The sequence below is a fragment of the Saccopteryx leptura genome, chromosome 9 (assembly GCF_036850995.1).
Source record: "Saccopteryx leptura isolate mSacLep1 chromosome 9, mSacLep1_pri_phased_curated, whole genome shotgun sequence".
NCBI classification, from domain to species: Eukaryota; Metazoa; Chordata; class Mammalia; order Chiroptera; family Emballonuridae; genus Saccopteryx; species Saccopteryx leptura.
The window spans coordinates 43501784-43520857 of record NC_089511.1 but is presented as its reverse complement, the minus strand read 5'-3'; positions in this window follow the sequence as shown (position 1 = coordinate 43520857).

The following is a 19074-nucleotide window of genomic DNA, read 5'->3' as shown; positions in this document are numbered from 1 at the left end:
GAAATAATAACGGATGCTAATCCAATATTTATAACTTTAGAGAGGTTGGTTGGGTGAGGCCAGTCTGGTCCAACTCTACAGTCTTTCTTCAGAAGCCTCTGTAGGAAGAAAGACAGCTGCAAGAGAAGGTGGAGCTGCTGAGAAATGGATGCAAATCTAATGGAGCTATGTGCTTTATAAGAAGCCTGAAGTAGTAGTGTGTAGCAGACAGGACCAACCCTAGACTCGGCTAGCTGCACAAGCAGCATGTGCATAGGAAGAATCTAGCAGGCACCAAACACTATGAAGAATAAATACACACAAGAGGACAGACATTGGACAGTGTGTAATACACATGATTATGGTTGAACCTTAGAGCCTGGAAGCCTGAAGTAGTAATGGTTCTGACTAAATGAACAATTGCATTCAATATTCACCAGTAGGAGGGAATATAGTACCATTAAGGTGCATTCCTAAGACAAGGAAAATAGCAGGCCTAAAGGACAATATTACCAGGTTTATCCTCCTCGTAAAGAGAACACAAAAATTTCAAAGTCAGATAGTGCTACCTAATACAGAGACAAAGAAAGCAAACGAAGAAATGTGACCCAAATGAATCAAGAATAGAAATCTCCAGTAAAATAATTAAATGATATAAAAGTAACCAAACTACCATACACAAAATTTAAACTAATGATTCTTACAATGCTCATGAATTGTAGAGCAATAATAGATGGACATAATTAGCACCTAAATAAAAAGATAGAAAACATTAAAAAAGACATTGAAATCATTAAATTTGACAGGGTGACATTTCCCTGTATTGATGAAGAAAAAGTCATACAAGTTGAAGAAGCACAGAGACTCCCATTAAAGAGGAAAACAAGGAGGTCAGAAATGAAAAGTACAATATCATAAATGAAGATTGCACTAGAAGGAATCAACAGTATGCTGGATAAAGCAGCAGATTGAATCAGTGATTTAGAAGACATGATAAATGCACATGCCCCTCTATTTTCATCTCAGCATTGTTCACAGTGGCCAAGACATGGAAACAGCCTAAGAGCACTTCAATAGAGAATTGGATAAAAAAGATATGGTACATATATACAATGGAATACTACTCAGCAATAAGAAATGATGACATAGTATCATTTACAACAATATGGATGGACCCTGAGAACATTATACTGAGTGAAATAAGTAAACCAGAAAAAGCTAAGAACTGTATGATTCTATACATAGGTGGGATACAAAATTGAAACTCATGGTCATTGAAAAAAGTACATCGGTTACCAGGGGGATGGAAAGGGAGATGGGGAAGGTTTTGGGGGGAAAGGGGAAGGACTTTAAAAGAAACAAAATATAAAGTGACAGATGATAATTAGACTTTGGGTGATGGATATACAGCATAATGGATTGTTCAAGTGAAGTGGAGAAGTTTTCTCTAAATTTATGTACTCTGGTTGACCAATGTCACCCTGTCAAATTTAATTGTCTAAATAAAAAGAAAAAATAGAAGACAAGATAAACATAACCAAATAAGTAACGCTGCAAAATGCAAAGAGTTGCAAAATGACTGAGGAAACTTTAAGAGACCTTGGTGATAACATGAAGAAAAACAACATCCACATCATAGGGGTTCCTGAAGGATAAGAGAATGAACAAAAATTGAAAACCTGTTTGAGGAAATCATAGCTGAAAATTTCCCTATATTGATGAAGAAAAAGCCATACAAGTTGAAGAAGCACAGAAACTCCCATTAAAGAGGAAACCAAGGAGGCCTACACCAAGACACATCACAATTAAATTGCGAAAGTTAAGAGACAAAGAAAGAATACTAAAAGCTGCAAGGGAAAAGCAGTTAATTATCTGCAGAGGAGCCCCATAAGGAGGATATCCAACTTCTCAATAGAAACACTTGAGGCCAGAAGGGAATGGCAAGAAGTATTCAAAGTAATGCAGAACAAGAGCCTACAACCAAGACTGCTTTGTCTGTGAAGACTATTGTTTAACATTGAAGAAGAAATAAAGAGCTTTCTAGACCAAAAAAAGAAAAAAACATTCAGTGAATTGATTAAAACGCAATCAGAATTGTAAGAACTGTTAAGGGGCATACTATAAAAAAAAAGAAAGAAAATTGAGAAAAATAGGATTGTACATTTAAAGAATAAAAGGGCAATAAATATGTACACATCAATTATAACCTTAAATATAAATGGATTAAATGCTCTAATCACAGGACATAGGGAAGCTGCATGGATTAGAAAATAGAACCCAAAGTTATGCTGTCTACAGGAGACTCACCTCAGAACAAACGACACACATTGATTAAAAGTGAAGAAATGGAAAAAAGTATTTCATGCAAATGGAAATGAAAAGAAAGCTGGGATAGCAATACTTATATATGATAAAATAGACTTTAAAACAAAGGTTAGTGTAAGAGATAAAGAAGGTCACTACATAATGATGAGAGTAATCCAAGAGGAGGATATAACCATTGTAAATTCTCAGCAAACAAAAGTCCTGGACCGGATGTCTTCACAGCCAAATTTTACCAAACATTCAAAGAAGAATTAACACCTGTCATTCTCAAGAAATTTAGAAAAATTCAAGAGAAGGAAAAACTTCCAATCTCTTTTTATGAGGTAAGTATGATCCTCATTCCAAAACCAGGTAAAGATACCAGAAAAAACAACAACAAACAAGCTATAGGCCAATATCCCTGATGAACAGATATGCTAAAATTCTCAACAGAATATTAGCAAACTGGATCCAACAATACCTTAAAAAACTAATACATCATGATCAATTGGGATTTATTCCAGGGAGGAAAGGCTGGTATAATATCTAATATATAATATTTTCTAAAATCAATAAATGTGATTCATCACATAAACCAAAGGAAGGATAAAATTACATAATTATATCAATAGATGCAGGAAAGTATTTGATAAAGTATTTGTATTAGGTGATATTTATGCACCTAATACAAGAGCATCTAAATCAGTGGTTCTCAACCTTTCTAATGCCATGACCTCGCAATACAGTTCCTCATGTTGCGGTGACCCCAAACCAAAAAATAATTTTGGTGGCTACTTCATAACTGTAATTTTGCTACAGTTATGATTCAGAATATAAGTACCTCATATGCATTATGTATTTTTTGATGGTTTTAGGCGACCCTGCTGGGTTCGCGACCCACAGGTTGAGAACCGCTGATCTAAATATATAAAACAACTTTTTACAGATATATAGGGAAAGATAAACAGCAATACTATAATAGGGGATGTTAATACCTCATTAACATCAATGGAAAGATCTTCCAGACAGAAAACTAACCAAGATACAGTGGCCTTAAATGACACACTTGATCAAATGGATTTAATTTATATCTTCCGAACTTTTCACCCCAAAGCAACAGAATATACATTCTTTTCAAGTGCTCATGGTACATTCTCTAGGATAGTCCACAAGTTAGGACACAGAATGAGTCTCAATAAATTTAAGAAGATTGAAATCATATCAAGTATCTTCTCTGAACACAATGGCATGAAACTAGAAATCAAATACAATAGAAAAACTGAAAAACATTCTAACACTTGGAGGTTAAATACCATGTTATTACATAACAAATGGGTTAACAATGACATCAAGGAAGAAATCAGAAATTTTCTTGAAACAAATGAAAATGAACATATAACAACTCAAAATTTATGGAATACAGCAAAAGAGTTTTGAGAGGGAAGTTCATAGCATTACAGGCTGACCTTAAAGAAGCAAGAAAAAGCTCAAATAAACAACTTAATGCTGCACCTAAAAGAACTAGAAAAAGAACAACAAATAAAGCCCAGAGGAAGTAGAATGAAGAAACTAATAAAGATCAGAATGGAAATAAATACATAGAGGCTAAAAAAACATTAGAGAAGATCAATGAAACTAAGAGCTGGTTCTTTGAAAAGGTATACAAGATTGATAAATCTTTAATCAGACCCATCCAGAACAAAAAGAGAGAACTCAAATAAAATTAGAAAAGAAAGTGAAGATGTAACAACTGACATCACAGAAATACAAAGGATTGTAAGAAAATACTATGAAGAACAAAACGCCAAAAAGTTGGACAACCTAGGTGAAATGGATAAATTCCTAGAAACATAAGTCCTTCCAAAACTCAATCTTGAAGAATCAGCAAACCTAAACAGACCTATTACAACAAATGAAATTGAAATAGTTATCAAAAAATTCTCAGCAAACAAAAGTCCTGGACCAGATGGCTTCACAGGCAAATTTTACCAAACATTCAAAGAAGAATTAACACCTATCTTTCTCAAGCAATTTCAAAAAATTCAAGGGAAGGAAAAACTTCCAAGCTCTCTTTATGAGGTAAGTATGATCCTCATTCCAAAACCAGGTAAAGATACCAGAAAAAAACAAAACAAAACTATAGGCCAATATCCCTGATGAACAGATATGCTAAAATTCTCAACAGAATATTAGCAAACTGGATCCAACAATACCTTAAAAAACTAATAAATCATGATCAAGTGGGATTTATTCCAGGGAGTGAAGACTGGTATATATTAGCAAATCAATAAATGTGATTCATCACATAAACCAAAGGAAGGATAAAAATTACATAATTATATCAATAGATGCAGGAAAGTATTTGATAAATCCCAGCACCCATTTTATGATCAAAACTCTCAGCAAAATGAGAATACCGGAAACATAACATAATAAAGGCCATCTATGACAAACAGACAGCCAACATAATAATCAATGCACAAAAATTAAAACCAATTCTGTTAAGATCAGAAACAAGGCACAGGTGCCCCCTTTCACCACTTTTATTCCACACAGTTGTGGAAGTCCAAGTGGAAGCATATATTGTGTTCATGGATAGGAAGAATAAACATCATTATAATGCTTATATTACCCAAAGCAATTTATAAGTTCAGTGCAATTCCTATTAAAATTCCAATGGCATACTTCAAAAATCCAGATTAAATATTCCAAAAATTTATATGAAACTAAAAAAGAACACAAATAGCCTCAGCAATCCTGAGAATAAAGATTGAAGTGGGAAGTCTCACACTTCCTGATATCAAGTTATACTACAAGGCCATTGTACTCAAAACAGCTTGGTACTGGCATAAGAACAGACATACAGATCAATGGAAAAGAACAGAGAACCCAGAAATACACCCACGCCTTTATGGTCAATTGATATTTAACAAAGGTGGTAAAAGCATACAATAGAGTAGAGACACTCTCTTTCATACATGGTGTTGGGAAAATTGGACATGTACATGCAAAAAAAAAATGAAACTAGATCACTAACTTACACCATTCATAAAAATAAACTCAAAATGCACAAAAGACTTCGATGTAAATAACGAAACCATAAATATCTTGGAAAAAAACATACGCAGTAAACTCTCCGATATTACTTGCAGCAATATTTTTGCTGATTTATATCCACAAGCAAGTGAAATAAAGAACAGGATGAACAAATGGGACTATATCAAACTAAAAATCTTTTGCACAGCAAAGAACTCCATGAACAAAATAAAAAGAAAACCCACACAATGGGAGAACATATTCACCAATTCACTTGATAAGGGGTTAATAACCAAAATTTATAAAGAACTTCTAAAACTCAATACCAGGAAGACAATCCAATCAAAAAATGGGCAAAATAAATGAACAGACACTTCTCCAAAGAGGACATCCAGATGGCCAATAGGCATATGAAAAAATGCTCAACATCACTAATCATTAGAGAAATGCACATTAAAACAACAATGAGATATCACTTCACACCAGTCAGTATGGCGCTCATCAACAAAACAACACAGAGTAAGTGCTGGCGAGGATGTGGAGAAAAGGGAACCCTCCTGCACTGCTGGTGGGAATGCAGACTGGTGCAGCCACTGTGGAAAACAGTATGGAGATTCCTCAAGAAATTAAAAATCGAACTGCCTTTTGACCCAGTAATACCACTTTTAGGAATATACCCCAAGAACACCATAGCACTGTTTGAAAAGAAGAAATGTACCCCCATGTTTATGGCAGCATTGTTCACAGTAGATCTGGAAACAGCCCAAGTATCTGTCAGTAGACAGGTGGATTAAAAAGCTTTGATACATGTATACTATGGAATACTACTCAGCTATAAGAAATGATAACTTTGGATCATTTACAACAACATGGATGGACCTTAATAACATTATACTGAGCGAAATAAGTAAATAAGAAAAAACTAAGAACTATATGATTCCATACATATGTGGGACATAAAAATGAGACTCAGAGTCATGGACAAGAGTTTGGAGGTTACAGGGAGGGGAGGGAGAGGAAGGGGGTGGGGGAGGGGGGGTACAAAGAAAACCAGTTAGAAGGTGATGGAAGACAATTGGACTTTGGTGATGGAAATGCAGCATAATCAAATGTCAAAATAACCTAGAGATGTTTTATCTGAACTTATGTACCCTGATTTATCAATGTCACCCTATTAAAATTAATTTAAAAAAATACCTACTGTGATTTTCTTTACTAATTTTGAACTTTGTAATAACAAAGTAGTATACAATTTAGAGTATGATAATATATTTATTTTAAATAAAAAGAAATTCCTGGGTCTACTGTAACACTTTTCTTAGAACAAAATGGTTGAACTAAAAAAAAGAAAAATAAAAAAACCCTAAGTAATACATGGAGTTTATACATTGCTTTATAATTTATTTGTAATATGCTTTTACTTGCTTTGTCAATAAAATTTATTTTTATATTTTATGGATAAGAAAATTCGGGCTTTGCCAGGTTCATCCCCTACTCAAAGTCCAATCACCAATAAGAGTTGGATTCAGAGGTGAACTTCACTCTTATGAAGCCATGTCAGAACTACTTGGATCCCAGCACCTTCCCTCTCAGCCAAAAATACACTGTTACTTCACCATCGGAGTGCAGTGTACAATTCCGTAGAGGAACATCATGCTTTCCATATTTTTTGAGTGGAAGTGCTTTGGAAGCAGTAACATTTTAAGGTGTTCTTAGCAAGAGACACCTGTATAAATTAAAGATTTAAGAATTTACTAGGGAAAGTGAAAAGAGGTATCTTTATGTCACAATTTAACACAAGCTAGTTCTATGACAAGTTATATATGCATGAAATAAATACTATAGCAAAGAACATGTCCTGGCTAATAATATCATATATGGCTATATTAGAGTTATAATTTGATTAGCACGATTAGACAATCAGACATATGGCAGGGATCATATGAAATAAACTTTGCAAAATGTGTGCATAAAATTTACTAAAATCTGTTAGCACAGTACAGTAGTGTTACATAGAATTTTTAGTTTTAAAATGAATAATTCTGCAAATTCTAAAATTATTTGTGAGGAAGGTCTAATTTTAGAAACTTTTGTTGCTGTGGAAATAGAACTTGAAAGGTAGGGGACACTTCAAACATAGGGTGTCACCCAGGAAAAATCTTCAAAGGCAGTTTGAGTGGAATAATAATACCAGAACCTTAAAATGGGCCAAATTTCTTATAGAAAAAAATTAAGTTCTTGACTAATATTCGTCTGAATCACATTACATCTACCACTCATAGAAATATATAAAGCTATTATAAAAAACAGTAATGAGAGCTGGGAAAAGACAAGGAAAGTAAAGAAGGTAATAAAAGTCATGTTCACAATGCAATTCTTGGGGGATAAAATTGAGTCAACACCCCAGAGCTATGAGATTGTGGTTTTGTCTAGCACGGAGGACCCAACAGGCATGTGGATGGAGGGACTGAGTGTAGTCAGAGACCCTGATCCATCCCTTGTCTATGCTCAGAAACGAGCCAGGAATTCCTAAATCACAGGGGAGTGCTCATTGCAGTTGCCAAGCTATGTTCAGAAAACTTTGTTGTCTGCATGCTAATAAAATATTATTCAGAGTTCTTCCTACAAAAACCATCTATCAAATAAGAAGGTGAGATGGAATGACCTCCAAGATCTCTTGTAGCTTTAACAAGATAACTTTATGGTAAGTAAAAAAGGTCTAATTGTATTTTTAATAAATAAAATAAATAGTTAGGAATTTTTATTAAAAATCCATGAGTCAGGGACTCTTTTATTCAGAGGGTAGGAGAATGGATAGCTCAGTTTATACAACCAAATTTCTCTTATGTTTGGAGTGCAATTTCTGTGTGTACATAATGAATGCAATCCTCCCAATTGATACTTGTTTTTAATTCCTTTTTCCCCCTCCATTTGGCAGTTGCTTTTTTTTTTTTTTACACATCAGTTTAGCAATTTGTTTGGTTATTTTCTTCCACGTAATGACTATGTTTAAAATAGTCTTTGGCTAGATGCCTAGAGGCTCTTAGGCAGGGGTCCCCACACTTTTTACACAGGGGGCCAGTTCACTGTCCCTCAGACCATTGGAGGGTCAGGCTATAAAAAAAAAACTATGAACAAATCCCTATGCACACTGCACATATCTTATTTTAAAGTAAAAATACAAAATGAGAACAAATACAATATTTAAAATAAGGAACAAGTAAATTTAAATCAACAAACTGACCAGTATTTCAATGGGAACTATGGGCCTGCTGTTGGCTAATGAGATGGTTAAAGTGCTCCTCTCACTGAGCACCAATGAAAGAGGTCCCCTTCCGGAAGTGTGGCGGGGGCGGGATAAATGGCCTCAAGGGGCCGCATGCGGCCCGCGGTTCATAGATTGGGGACCTCTGTTCTTAGATGTTGGGTGTCATATAAACAAAACTAATTACTCAGTTCAGTGCCAGTATCAGATGAGTGGCAATGAGAACTTAATTGAGAAAAAAAAAGTAAGAATTTTAACATAATGTTTTATAAAATAAATAATAGACGTTATTCTATATTTTTATACATTTATAGTACGGGAGGGGTGTTGGCAAGGGTGTAAAGAAGAATAAATCAAATATAAGGTGACAGAAAATGAGTTGACTTTGGGTGATGGACACACAACATAATCAACAGTTCAAATGCTATAGAAATGTGTACCTGAAACCTCTGTACTCTTATGAATCCACGTCACCCTGTTATATTTAATTTTTTAAATAAAATTTTAAAAATATATATGTTTAGTGTTTATTTTTTTCAAATGTTCTCAGACACATCATTTTATCTGGTTATCAAAACTAATCTTGTGCTGGACACTAGAGATATCATCAACCGCATTTTAGAAAGTTAGGGGACAAGCCTCAGAGCCCTTGTGCTGCCACAAATGTTTTCCTTGTAATCATTGGCTCGACAGATACTTACTGAAAACCTACTAATTGCCAGATGTCGCAGAAGGAGTTGTAACGCGACCAACCACCCCACCTTGTCCAGAGCGGAGGAATTTTTTGGGAAGCAGACTTTCAGTGCTAAAAACAGGACTGTTTTGGGAAAATTGTGATGTTTTGTCATCTTAACAGCACATCACGGGGGTTCAAGTCATGAAAGAAGCTACGTGCCAGATGGAGAACTCTCTGGCTTACACTATTCTGTCCTCACTCAGGCCCTTTCTCTGGACCCCACTCCCAGCTCTCTACCAAAAGTTCTCTTCAGTGTTGACAATAATCCCATAAGTATCAAAAAGAACCTCCTGCTCCCCAACTGCTCAAAGCTATTCAACATTCAACTACCTGATATTCCCTTCGACTTCATGTTTTTCCCTTTGCCTTCCTCTTTTTCTTAGTAATGACCTCCATTTTACAATCTGAACTTCCACCATTAACCACTGACACCCAAGTTTATATCCACAGCAGCAATATGACACACATGGATGCATCTGGTGGAAAAAAACCCATTCCACTGTCCATCCCACTAAGTATTCAAATGAACTAAATTTCCAGACAAAATGATTTTGTTTCCTCCACAGTCAATTCCTCCTCTCAACTCTGTTGTTTGGCCACACCCCTTGGTCCCCAGGTCTAAATCACAATCATCATTTGTTCTTTTCAAGGCCTCTACTGTGTCACCGGTTTTCAGCAAGCAGTTCTTTAGAAAGTTTTTCCCATGTCCCCCCCCTTTTTTTTTTTTTTTGCTTTTCCTGCTGTTACCACTATAGCTAAGTTCCTCTTTCTCTCTCTTGGATTGCTGGTTCAGTCTCCTGGTAAAGCATACCCCTCCCCCCTCTCCCATTCATTTCTTTCTTTATTCTAATTGAGTCTCACTGGTCCCAGATGACAGTGCATTCTGGTCCTTAGCCCTGCTGTGCTTTCTATGCACTACACTTACTAGTCAAAATAAAGTACTCGCCACGCAGTCCTTTCCTCTCTTATTATGTTTTTGCATATGTTATTCTTTACATATGAAATATTTTTGATAGATGCATGAATTTACCAGGAATAACAACTGTACTTTTGCTGTTCCGCTTGGCTGCCTGACCCCACCCTTAATTACTGGACAATCGCCCCTGGGACAGAGGGGTTCCAGGAAGCTGGTCAATTACCCAAGAAAGAGAATTCAGAAAGCCGAATATACCAGCACACCCTTGCTCGAGGCTATCCCCAACCCTATAAAATTTTGCCTCCATCTGTTTTTGAGGCCCTTCTTCCCGAAGAAGTGCCCCGGCAGGTCTTTCTCCTCTAATAAAGCCTGCACATCTGGTGTTCGAGTGCCGTCTCATTCTTTCAAGTTTTACTTGTCAAAATCTTACTCATCTTTCAAGCCAATTTTAAAGTTTCATAGATTTTGTTTTTTGTAGTTCCAAAAGGATGTCAGCATTGCCTCCTTTGAACTCATTTCACTTGTATCCTGAACAGCTCACCTCACCTGCTTTATATTATAATTATTTGTATCCTTTTCTTAGGCTTCCAACTACTGTGTACAGCTTGAGACCCATTTGGTGTCTTGCTCATTCCAGAATCCCACAGACATTAAGTTTCTATAAAAGATTGAATTGCTCTAACTTCTCTCCCAGTTCCAGCTTTAAAAATGCATTTTGTACATAAGACATTTTGGATATTTGAAATATAGTGTGATTTCAACAAATATATAATTAATACATTGACATTATTATTTTTTAAAAATGAAACACGCCAGGATTATCCAACATCAATGCAACATTTCCGAGTACAGAGGCATTCACTCCCGATTCCAGCACGACCTGAGTGCGCATGTCTGTACACACATGGTGTCGGCCCGGCCAGCTCCTTATCAGCACCTCTGCAGAAAGGGCCGCAGAGACGGAGACCCATGTCAGGATGGGCAATCACTTGTGTTCAGAAAATAGATTTTAATTGAGTAATTTTTCAGATGGTTGAAACTGAATTGGTATAGCACCGCAGAAAGAATGCCTGTTGTGGGCCTGAATTGTTTCTACCCATTTAGTGAGGGCCACAATGTAAGTCTGCAATCCATGAAATTTGGGAATTATAAATGTTTGGCTTTTTAGGACAGTCCAAAAAGAAACCCCTCAAGTTGGGCCTTAAAGAGTTTCACTTAATTAACTTGGACTCAACTAAAATATTGGAACTAAAAGATTCATCATACTACAGTATTTGCGGAGTCTTTCCAGAGACAATTTCAAAAATAGCAAAGTTGAAGAAAGCTAGTCATTGTTCATGTTTTCAAAATATTCTCCTAAAGGCTTTGGGTTTGCATCTGGAGGGAGAAATAAGAGACTGATGAGAAGAAAATCATACTATCTCTCACTTTATTTAGTCACTGTACCCTCCCCTTTAACGCAGTTGGTCATAAAGTTCCTTGGGCCATGCATGAACAATTCAAGGACTGCTACTTCACACAATGCTGTCAGCCAGCCCACCCAGCATCGCCACTCATACTGCCCACTCCGCATGACAACTCAGCCTGCCCACTCAGCCTGTCCACTCCACGTGGCCACTCAGCCTGCCCAATCTACCTGACCATTCCACATTGCCATTCAACCTGGCTACTCTGCATGGCCACTCAGCCTGCCCATTCTGCATGGCCATTCAGCCTGGTCACTCAGCCTGGCAAATCCGCCAGGCCACTCAGCAGGGCCCCTTGGCCTGGTCACTCCGCATGGTCATTCAGTTTGTCCACTCCACATGGCCACTCAGCATGGCCCATTTACATGGCCGCTCTGACTGGCCATTCCACATGGCCACTCGGCCAGCCCACTCAGCCTGCCCACTCTGCATGGCCACTCAGCCTGGCCCCTCAGCCTGCCCACTCCGCATGGACACTCAGTCTGCCCACTTAGCATGGCCACTCAGCATGTCCACTCTGCCTGGCCCGTCAGCATGATTGCTTTGACTGGCCACTCCGCATAAACACTTAGCCTGACCCCTCAGCCGGCCCACTCAGCATGGCCACTCAGCATGCCCACTCCGCATTGCCATTCATCCTGGCCACTCCACATGGCCATTCAGCCTGGTCACTCAGCCTGGCAAACTGCCAGGCCACTCAGCCTGGCCCCTCAGCCTGCCCATTCTGCATGCCTACTCCACATGGCCCCTCAGCCTGCCCATTCTGCATGCCTACTCCACATGGCCCCTCAGCCTAGTCCCTCAGCCTGTACGCTAAGCCTGGCCCCTCAGCCTACCCACTGCACATGGCCCCTTGGTCTGGACCCTCAGCATGGTCCCTCTGCATGGCCCCAGACTGGCCACTTAGCCTGGCCCTTCAGCCTGCCCACTCCACATGGCCACTCAGCCTGCCCACTCTGCCTGTCCCATCAAGTTGGCCCCTCAGCCTTGCCACTCAGTCTGGCCCTTCAGCCTGTCCACTTAGCCTGGTCCCACGGCCTTTCCACTCAACATGGACCCACAGCCTGCCCACTCCACATGGCCTCTTAGCCTGGCCCTTCCGCATGGCCCATCAGCCTGGCCACTCAGCCTGTCCACTCCACATGGCCACTCAGGCCCCTCAAACTGCCCACTCAGCCTGGCCCATCAGGCTGGCCCCTCAGCCTGGCCACACAGCCTGCCCACTCCACATGGACCCGCAGCCTGCCCAAATAGCCTGGCCACTCAGCCTGCCCATGGCCTCTCAGCCTGGCCTCAAAGCCTGCACTCAGCTGACTTGTTTGAGGTCTCTGGGTCTGCAGGCGGGATTCCCAGCAGGACTCAGACTCCCAGGCCACATGTTGTGCCCACTATAATTAAGTCAAAGGAGGTTTCTTAGTAAGAGATCCTTTGAGAATCACACTCAAGTTTGTACAAATAATTTAAGACTTAGCCACACTCATTGTACCCCTTTACTCATAGCATGCTGGGAACTTTCTCAAATTGTTAAAAGAATAAGAAAATAGAAGACTAAAACAAAATTTCTATTATTATCGTATGTTTAATAACAGGATAATTTCATTGGGCTTTGATATTCGTTCACTAATGAGAAATGTGTGCACTCAGTCACCACATAGTCATGTGGGAGTTACAGACATAGGAGCAGGTGTTCTCTCATCATTCTTCCAGTCACTTCTAAAGGTTTAAGGGATAGTCTCCCATAGGTGTCTTTCACAGAACTTTCTGGGCGAGTTCTTATGTAGGAAGAGCACTTCCTTGGCTGGTCAGATCAATCATAACTTCATTGCCTTCATTTTCCTTCTCCGGATCTGCCTCCACTTTTATAGTCCTCCACATATTTCCAAGAGCAGCACAAAATGAGTAAATCTCTGGTGGGTTTTTCGGATCATGTACTTCTTCCCTAGTTTGTTGGATAATATACCTTAGGACAGTGGTAGTCAGCCTGGTCCCTACCGCCCACTAGTGGGCATTCCAGCTTTCATGGTGGGCAGCAGTGGAGCAACCAAAGTATAAATAAAAAGATAGATTTAACTATAGTAAGTTGTTTCATAAAGATTTATTCTGCCAAACTTAGCAAAAATTCGACATAAAGTACTTGGTAAGTAATTATTATTATATACTTTCACTTGCTGTAACTCTGCTTTCTAAATTTTAAAAAGTAAAGTTACTTCCTTACTTTATAAATCAGCATTACTGTGGAACCAGTGGGTGGTTAGAAAATTTTACTACTAACAGTGATACAAAAGTGGGCGGTAGGTATAAAATTGTTGACCTCCCCTGCCTTAGGAGGTGGATAGTTCAAACTTTAAAATGGGAAATTAGAACCAGATAATTAGACAAAGATATACTTAGAGAAATCAGAGCAGCAGGTCAGCATAAGGCATTTCTGTCATTTTCGTATGTGTTGATAGCATGATGCTCTAGAACTCTTAAAGTCACATTACAAGTTGTACCTAACCAAGGTCTACCCGGCATGCCCACCAGGGGGCGATACTCTGCAAATCTAGTTGCAACTGGAGCCATTCTAGCCCCTGAGTGGAGGCCATGGAGCCATCCTCAGCACCTGGGCCACTTTGCTCTAATGGAGCCTTGGCTGTGGGATGAGAAGAGAGAGAGAGAAAGAAAGGAGAGCTAGAAGGGTGGAGAAGCAGATGGGTGCTTCTCCTGTGTGCCCTGGCTGGGAATCAAATCCAGAACTTCCACACGCCGGGCCGACGCTCTACCGCAGAGCTAACTGGCCAGGGCCTAGAAGTTCTTATTTTCTTGATGTCCATCTCCTCACTAGCTGGTGTGCACTCCAGGCCAGTGTTTGTCTGGGTCTCCAGAGTGCCTGGTGCATGGTTGGTACCATAGCCTGAATCAGACCTGCCTTGGCCTTTAGGATCTAGACTTAAGACTTCCCGCCCCCATTTATTTGCAAGTCCAAGTACAGCCTGAGTTGCCCAATAAGGAGCCAAGGGTCGGACATAAAGAACCAAGAACCGGGGTTTACTTGAGTGCTATGCACGGTGCACCAAGTGTGTGTGTGTGTCCAGGCAGTATACACAGGGCCCTTGTGCAAGGCCAGCCATTCAGTGCTCATGCCTGGAAGCAAGACCCTTGAGTGCTGGATCCACTGTGTGTGTGTGTGTGTGTGTGTCAAGTGGACCCTTTCCTGTCCTATAAAGAGAGTTACCTTGGAGTACAGAGAGGACCTGAGAGGCTCCCAAGGACACCAGGTCTCTGTGGGCCTCCTTGGCCTGGAGGATTATGGTCCTGAAACATTTGGCTCACCTGCTGTCTATGCCCAACTGCTCCCTTTCACTCCCGTCTTCTCACACCAATGCACACGCTCCTCCAGGCCTGCTGTGCCCATGGAGCTGCCCACATCACATATACCTGCTCTTCCCGCTGGTTCCCGGACTGTCCTATAACCTCTGCCTTACCTTCCTGATGTTACATGCCACACACCTGTCATAGGCGGCTGCACGACACAGTTGACTGTAACCTCTTTGTGACAGTGCCTGGGCCATCAGTGCCCTGTCCACTGTCAGCCTTGTGGAGACAGGCTGGGGTTTGAGGTCAGGGAGATGCATTTCACCAGGCTTGATGTTTACTCCCCCTTCATCAATCCCAAATTAGTTTGGAAATTCAGCTTTTACCTGAGCCAGTGGTGCTGATGAGAATTTCCAGCCTCTTCTGAGGGTCCTGTGCCTGGGCTGTGGCCTAGTGTTGCCACATTCCTGAGCTGTGTCCTCCCATGCCCTGTCTGTGTTCCTCTTTTGAGGACAAGGTCTGCCTCTTGTGTTACTATTTCAGTTATCACCTTTATCTTTTTTTTTCTTTCTTTTTTTGTGTGACAGAGACAGAGCGGGAGAGATAGTGACAGGCAGAAAGAGAGAGATGGGAAGAATCAATTTTTCGTTGCAGCTCCTTAGTTGTTCATTGATTGCTTTCTCATAAGTGCCTTGACCAGGAGGCTACAGCAGAGCGAGTGACCCCTTGCTCAAACCAGTGACCCTGGGCTCAAACTAGCAAACAAGGGGCCATGTCTATGATCCCATACTCAAGCTGGTGACCCTGCACTCAAGCTGATGAGCCCGCGCTCAAGTCGGTGACCCCAGGGTTTCGAACCTGGGTCCTTTGTGTCCCAGTCCGGTTCTCTATCCACTACGCCACTGCCTGGTCAAGCTGACATGTTTATCTTGTTTTCTTAACTATTTAATTGACTCATCAAAGGTGGAGGATTTACATTACTCAAAACCTCTGTCGCACAGGGAAGAAACTAAATTTGAGCCAGCTAAATTAAAATTTTCTACTCAATTCTATACCCGTTATGCATTTTCATAACACCTAAGTAGAGTTCAGATGATGAAATTAATGCACAAATGAATGCAAACAGGCTAACATATTCTCATAGAACTAAAGTCTCCTATCTAGTATAAAACCCTCTATTGGATGAAAACATTTTCTCTTCCTCTCCCCTTTCTCCTTTTCTCTCTCTCTCTCTCTCTCTCTCTCTCTTTTTCTCTCTCTCTCCCTCCCTCCCTCCCTCCCAAGATTTTTTATTACCTGACCAGGCAGTGGTGCAGAAGATACTGTGTCGGCTTAGAACTCTGAGGACTCAGATTTGAAACCGTGAGGTTGTTGGCTTGAGCCCAAAGCTCTCTGGCTTGAAGCCCAAGGTCACTGGCTTGAGCAAAGGGTAACTCGCTCTGCTATAACCTCCCGGTCAAGGCACATATGAGAAAAGCAATCAGTGAGCAACTAAGATGCCACAAGTATGAGTTGATGCTTCTCAGCTCTTTCCCTTCCTGTCTGTCCCTGTCCGTCCCCTTTAATTGCGCCCGCATGTGTCATAAGACAAAATTTTTTTAATTATTTAAAATTTTTGACAGAGACAGAGTCTGAGAGAGGATCCCATGCTCAAGTCAGCAACCCCTGCTCAAGCCGATGACCTCAAGGTTTTGAACCTGGGTCCTTAGCATCCTCGGCTGACACTCAATCCACTGTGCCACAGCTTGGTCAGGCAGAATTGCTTCTGTTTCTGATTTGGGTTGTTGTTGTTATTTCCTATTATTATAGTGAGTTTTAGCTGAATCTGAGCTCCAATATACTTTTTAAATCTTGGAAGCTTTAAGTAGGGCAGGTAGGGATGGAACAGTTATTTAAGGACCCCCTTTGAGAGAAGAGATCTCCCTCTGAGCTCCTTTTTAGAAGGTTGGAGAGCTTGAGCTCTGGTGGTGCAGTGGGTAAAATGTCGACCTGGAGCACTCAGTTCACCGGTTTAAATCCCTGGGCTTCCCTGGACAGGGCACATATGGGAGTTGATGCTTCCTGCTCCTCCCACTTCTCTTTCTCTCTCTCTCCTCTCTCTAAAAATGAATAACAAAATCTAAAAAATAAAAGAAGGCTGGAGATACTAGGACTGTGGATTATATATATAATGTGATAAACAGTTTTTGCTGACATTGTTATCTGTATTTTGCGTTGTTTCCCTGGAATAGATCCTTGGAGCACTACTGCTTATAGGAGCTTTCATTTAAAAAATATTTAATTTATTAATTTTAGAGAGAGGAAGGTAGAGACAGACAGAGAGACAGAGAGAGAGATAGGAACATGGATCTGTTCCTATGTGTGCCTTGACCAGAGATAGAACTGGCAACCTCTGTGCTTTGGGATGATGCTCTAACCAACCGAGCTATCTGGCCTGGGCAGAGTTTTCATTTGGGAGGATGTAACTCTGAAGTTGGTCTTCCTAACAGGATGTGCCAACTTATACCACTACCAATAAAATATATGCAAGTTTCACCACACTCGACCAAATTTCCATTAAAAAAAATGTTTTTCCTAAAAATTTATTGTCTGACTGGTGATGGCACAGTGAATAGAGAGTTGGCCAGGAACGCTGAGTTTCCTAGTTTGAAACCCCAAGGTTGTCAGCTTGAGCAAGGGGTCGTCAGCTTGGGTGTGGGGTCGCTGGCTGAGTTTGAGCAGCCTCCCTCAAGCATGAGAAGCAATGAACAACTAAAGTGAAGCAACTATGAATGGATCCTTCTCATCTCTCTCCTCTCTCTAAAAAAATTTTTTTTAATTGCTTGATTTTAGAGAGAGAAGAATAGGGACAGAGAGGAACATTGATCTGTTCCTGTATGTACCCTGACCAGGGACTGAATGGGCCAGCTGTGCACTTTGGGATGAAGCTCAAACCAACAAAGCTATCCAGCCAGGGCAAAATTTCCATTTTAAAAAGGGAGATAATGGGAAAATGATATCTCATTGTTGATAATTTCTTTCGTTTCTCAGATAATTTTTAAAAAAGATTTTAATAATTTTAGAGAGAGGAGCTGGGTTGGGGGAGGAGTGCGAAGTATCAGCTTATAGTAGATACTTCTCTTACGTGCCTTGACTGGGCATGCCCCGGATTTCAAACAGGTGACCTCGGCATTCGAGGTCCATGCTTTATCCCCTGTGCCACCATAGGTGAGGCTCAGGTCACTTTTTAATCGCCAGCTCTTTGGATAATTGTTCCCCAAAACGCTTGTCCTCACCTGTGCCTGCCCCATTACCCTGAGCATGGGGACTGGGGGTGGTGTTGATGCTGCAAGCTCTGAGAGGTGCTGGGGAGGAGCTGCGGGGTGGGACACTGGTCAACTGCCTGCTGAGGACAATGGGCCACGACGGGCTCCTCAGCAATGTGGGGGCCCACGTCCTGACCAGTGTGCACCAGGACAATTCCGGGTTCAGGCTCCCCGCTTCCAGAGTCACTGTGGGTTCCCTGCTGGAATTCTCTGCTGCGGGAGGGGCTGGAAAAGAGACTCATCCACTGGAGATCCTGACAGATAAGGGTTTGCATACCTTATCGGCTGTGTGAAATTAATGACAAGGGCTTTGTAGCTTGTGTTTTTGGGGACAAAACCTTAGACACCTCTCTTCCTCCCCTCACCTCGTGTGGCCCCCAAAGCCCCACCTCATACCTGAAGGCAAGTGCTGGAAAAACGGGGAGTCCTAATATGTCTTGGTGACTGAAAATGGTGGCCATAGCCTAGGGCTAGCCATCCACTGGCTCAACCTGACATCTGCTTGGGCCTGGCTTGGCCTTGGAGTCTTGCATAGAGCAACCAGAAGCAAGGAGTAATCCGCAATTAACCCCAGCTTCCTGCACTAGGCGCCTTCGCCAACAGACAGATGGGGGTTCCGGAAAGCAGTGAGGAACCGCATGGTGCAGGGCTGGACTGGGGTCTTGGGGTCACGCGAGATCCTGGGGGGGCATATGCTCCAGATGTAGAGGATTTTCCAGGGCCCTGGATCTGGCGGAGCGTTTCAGGGGAAGGCAAGAGTTTTGAAAGTGTGG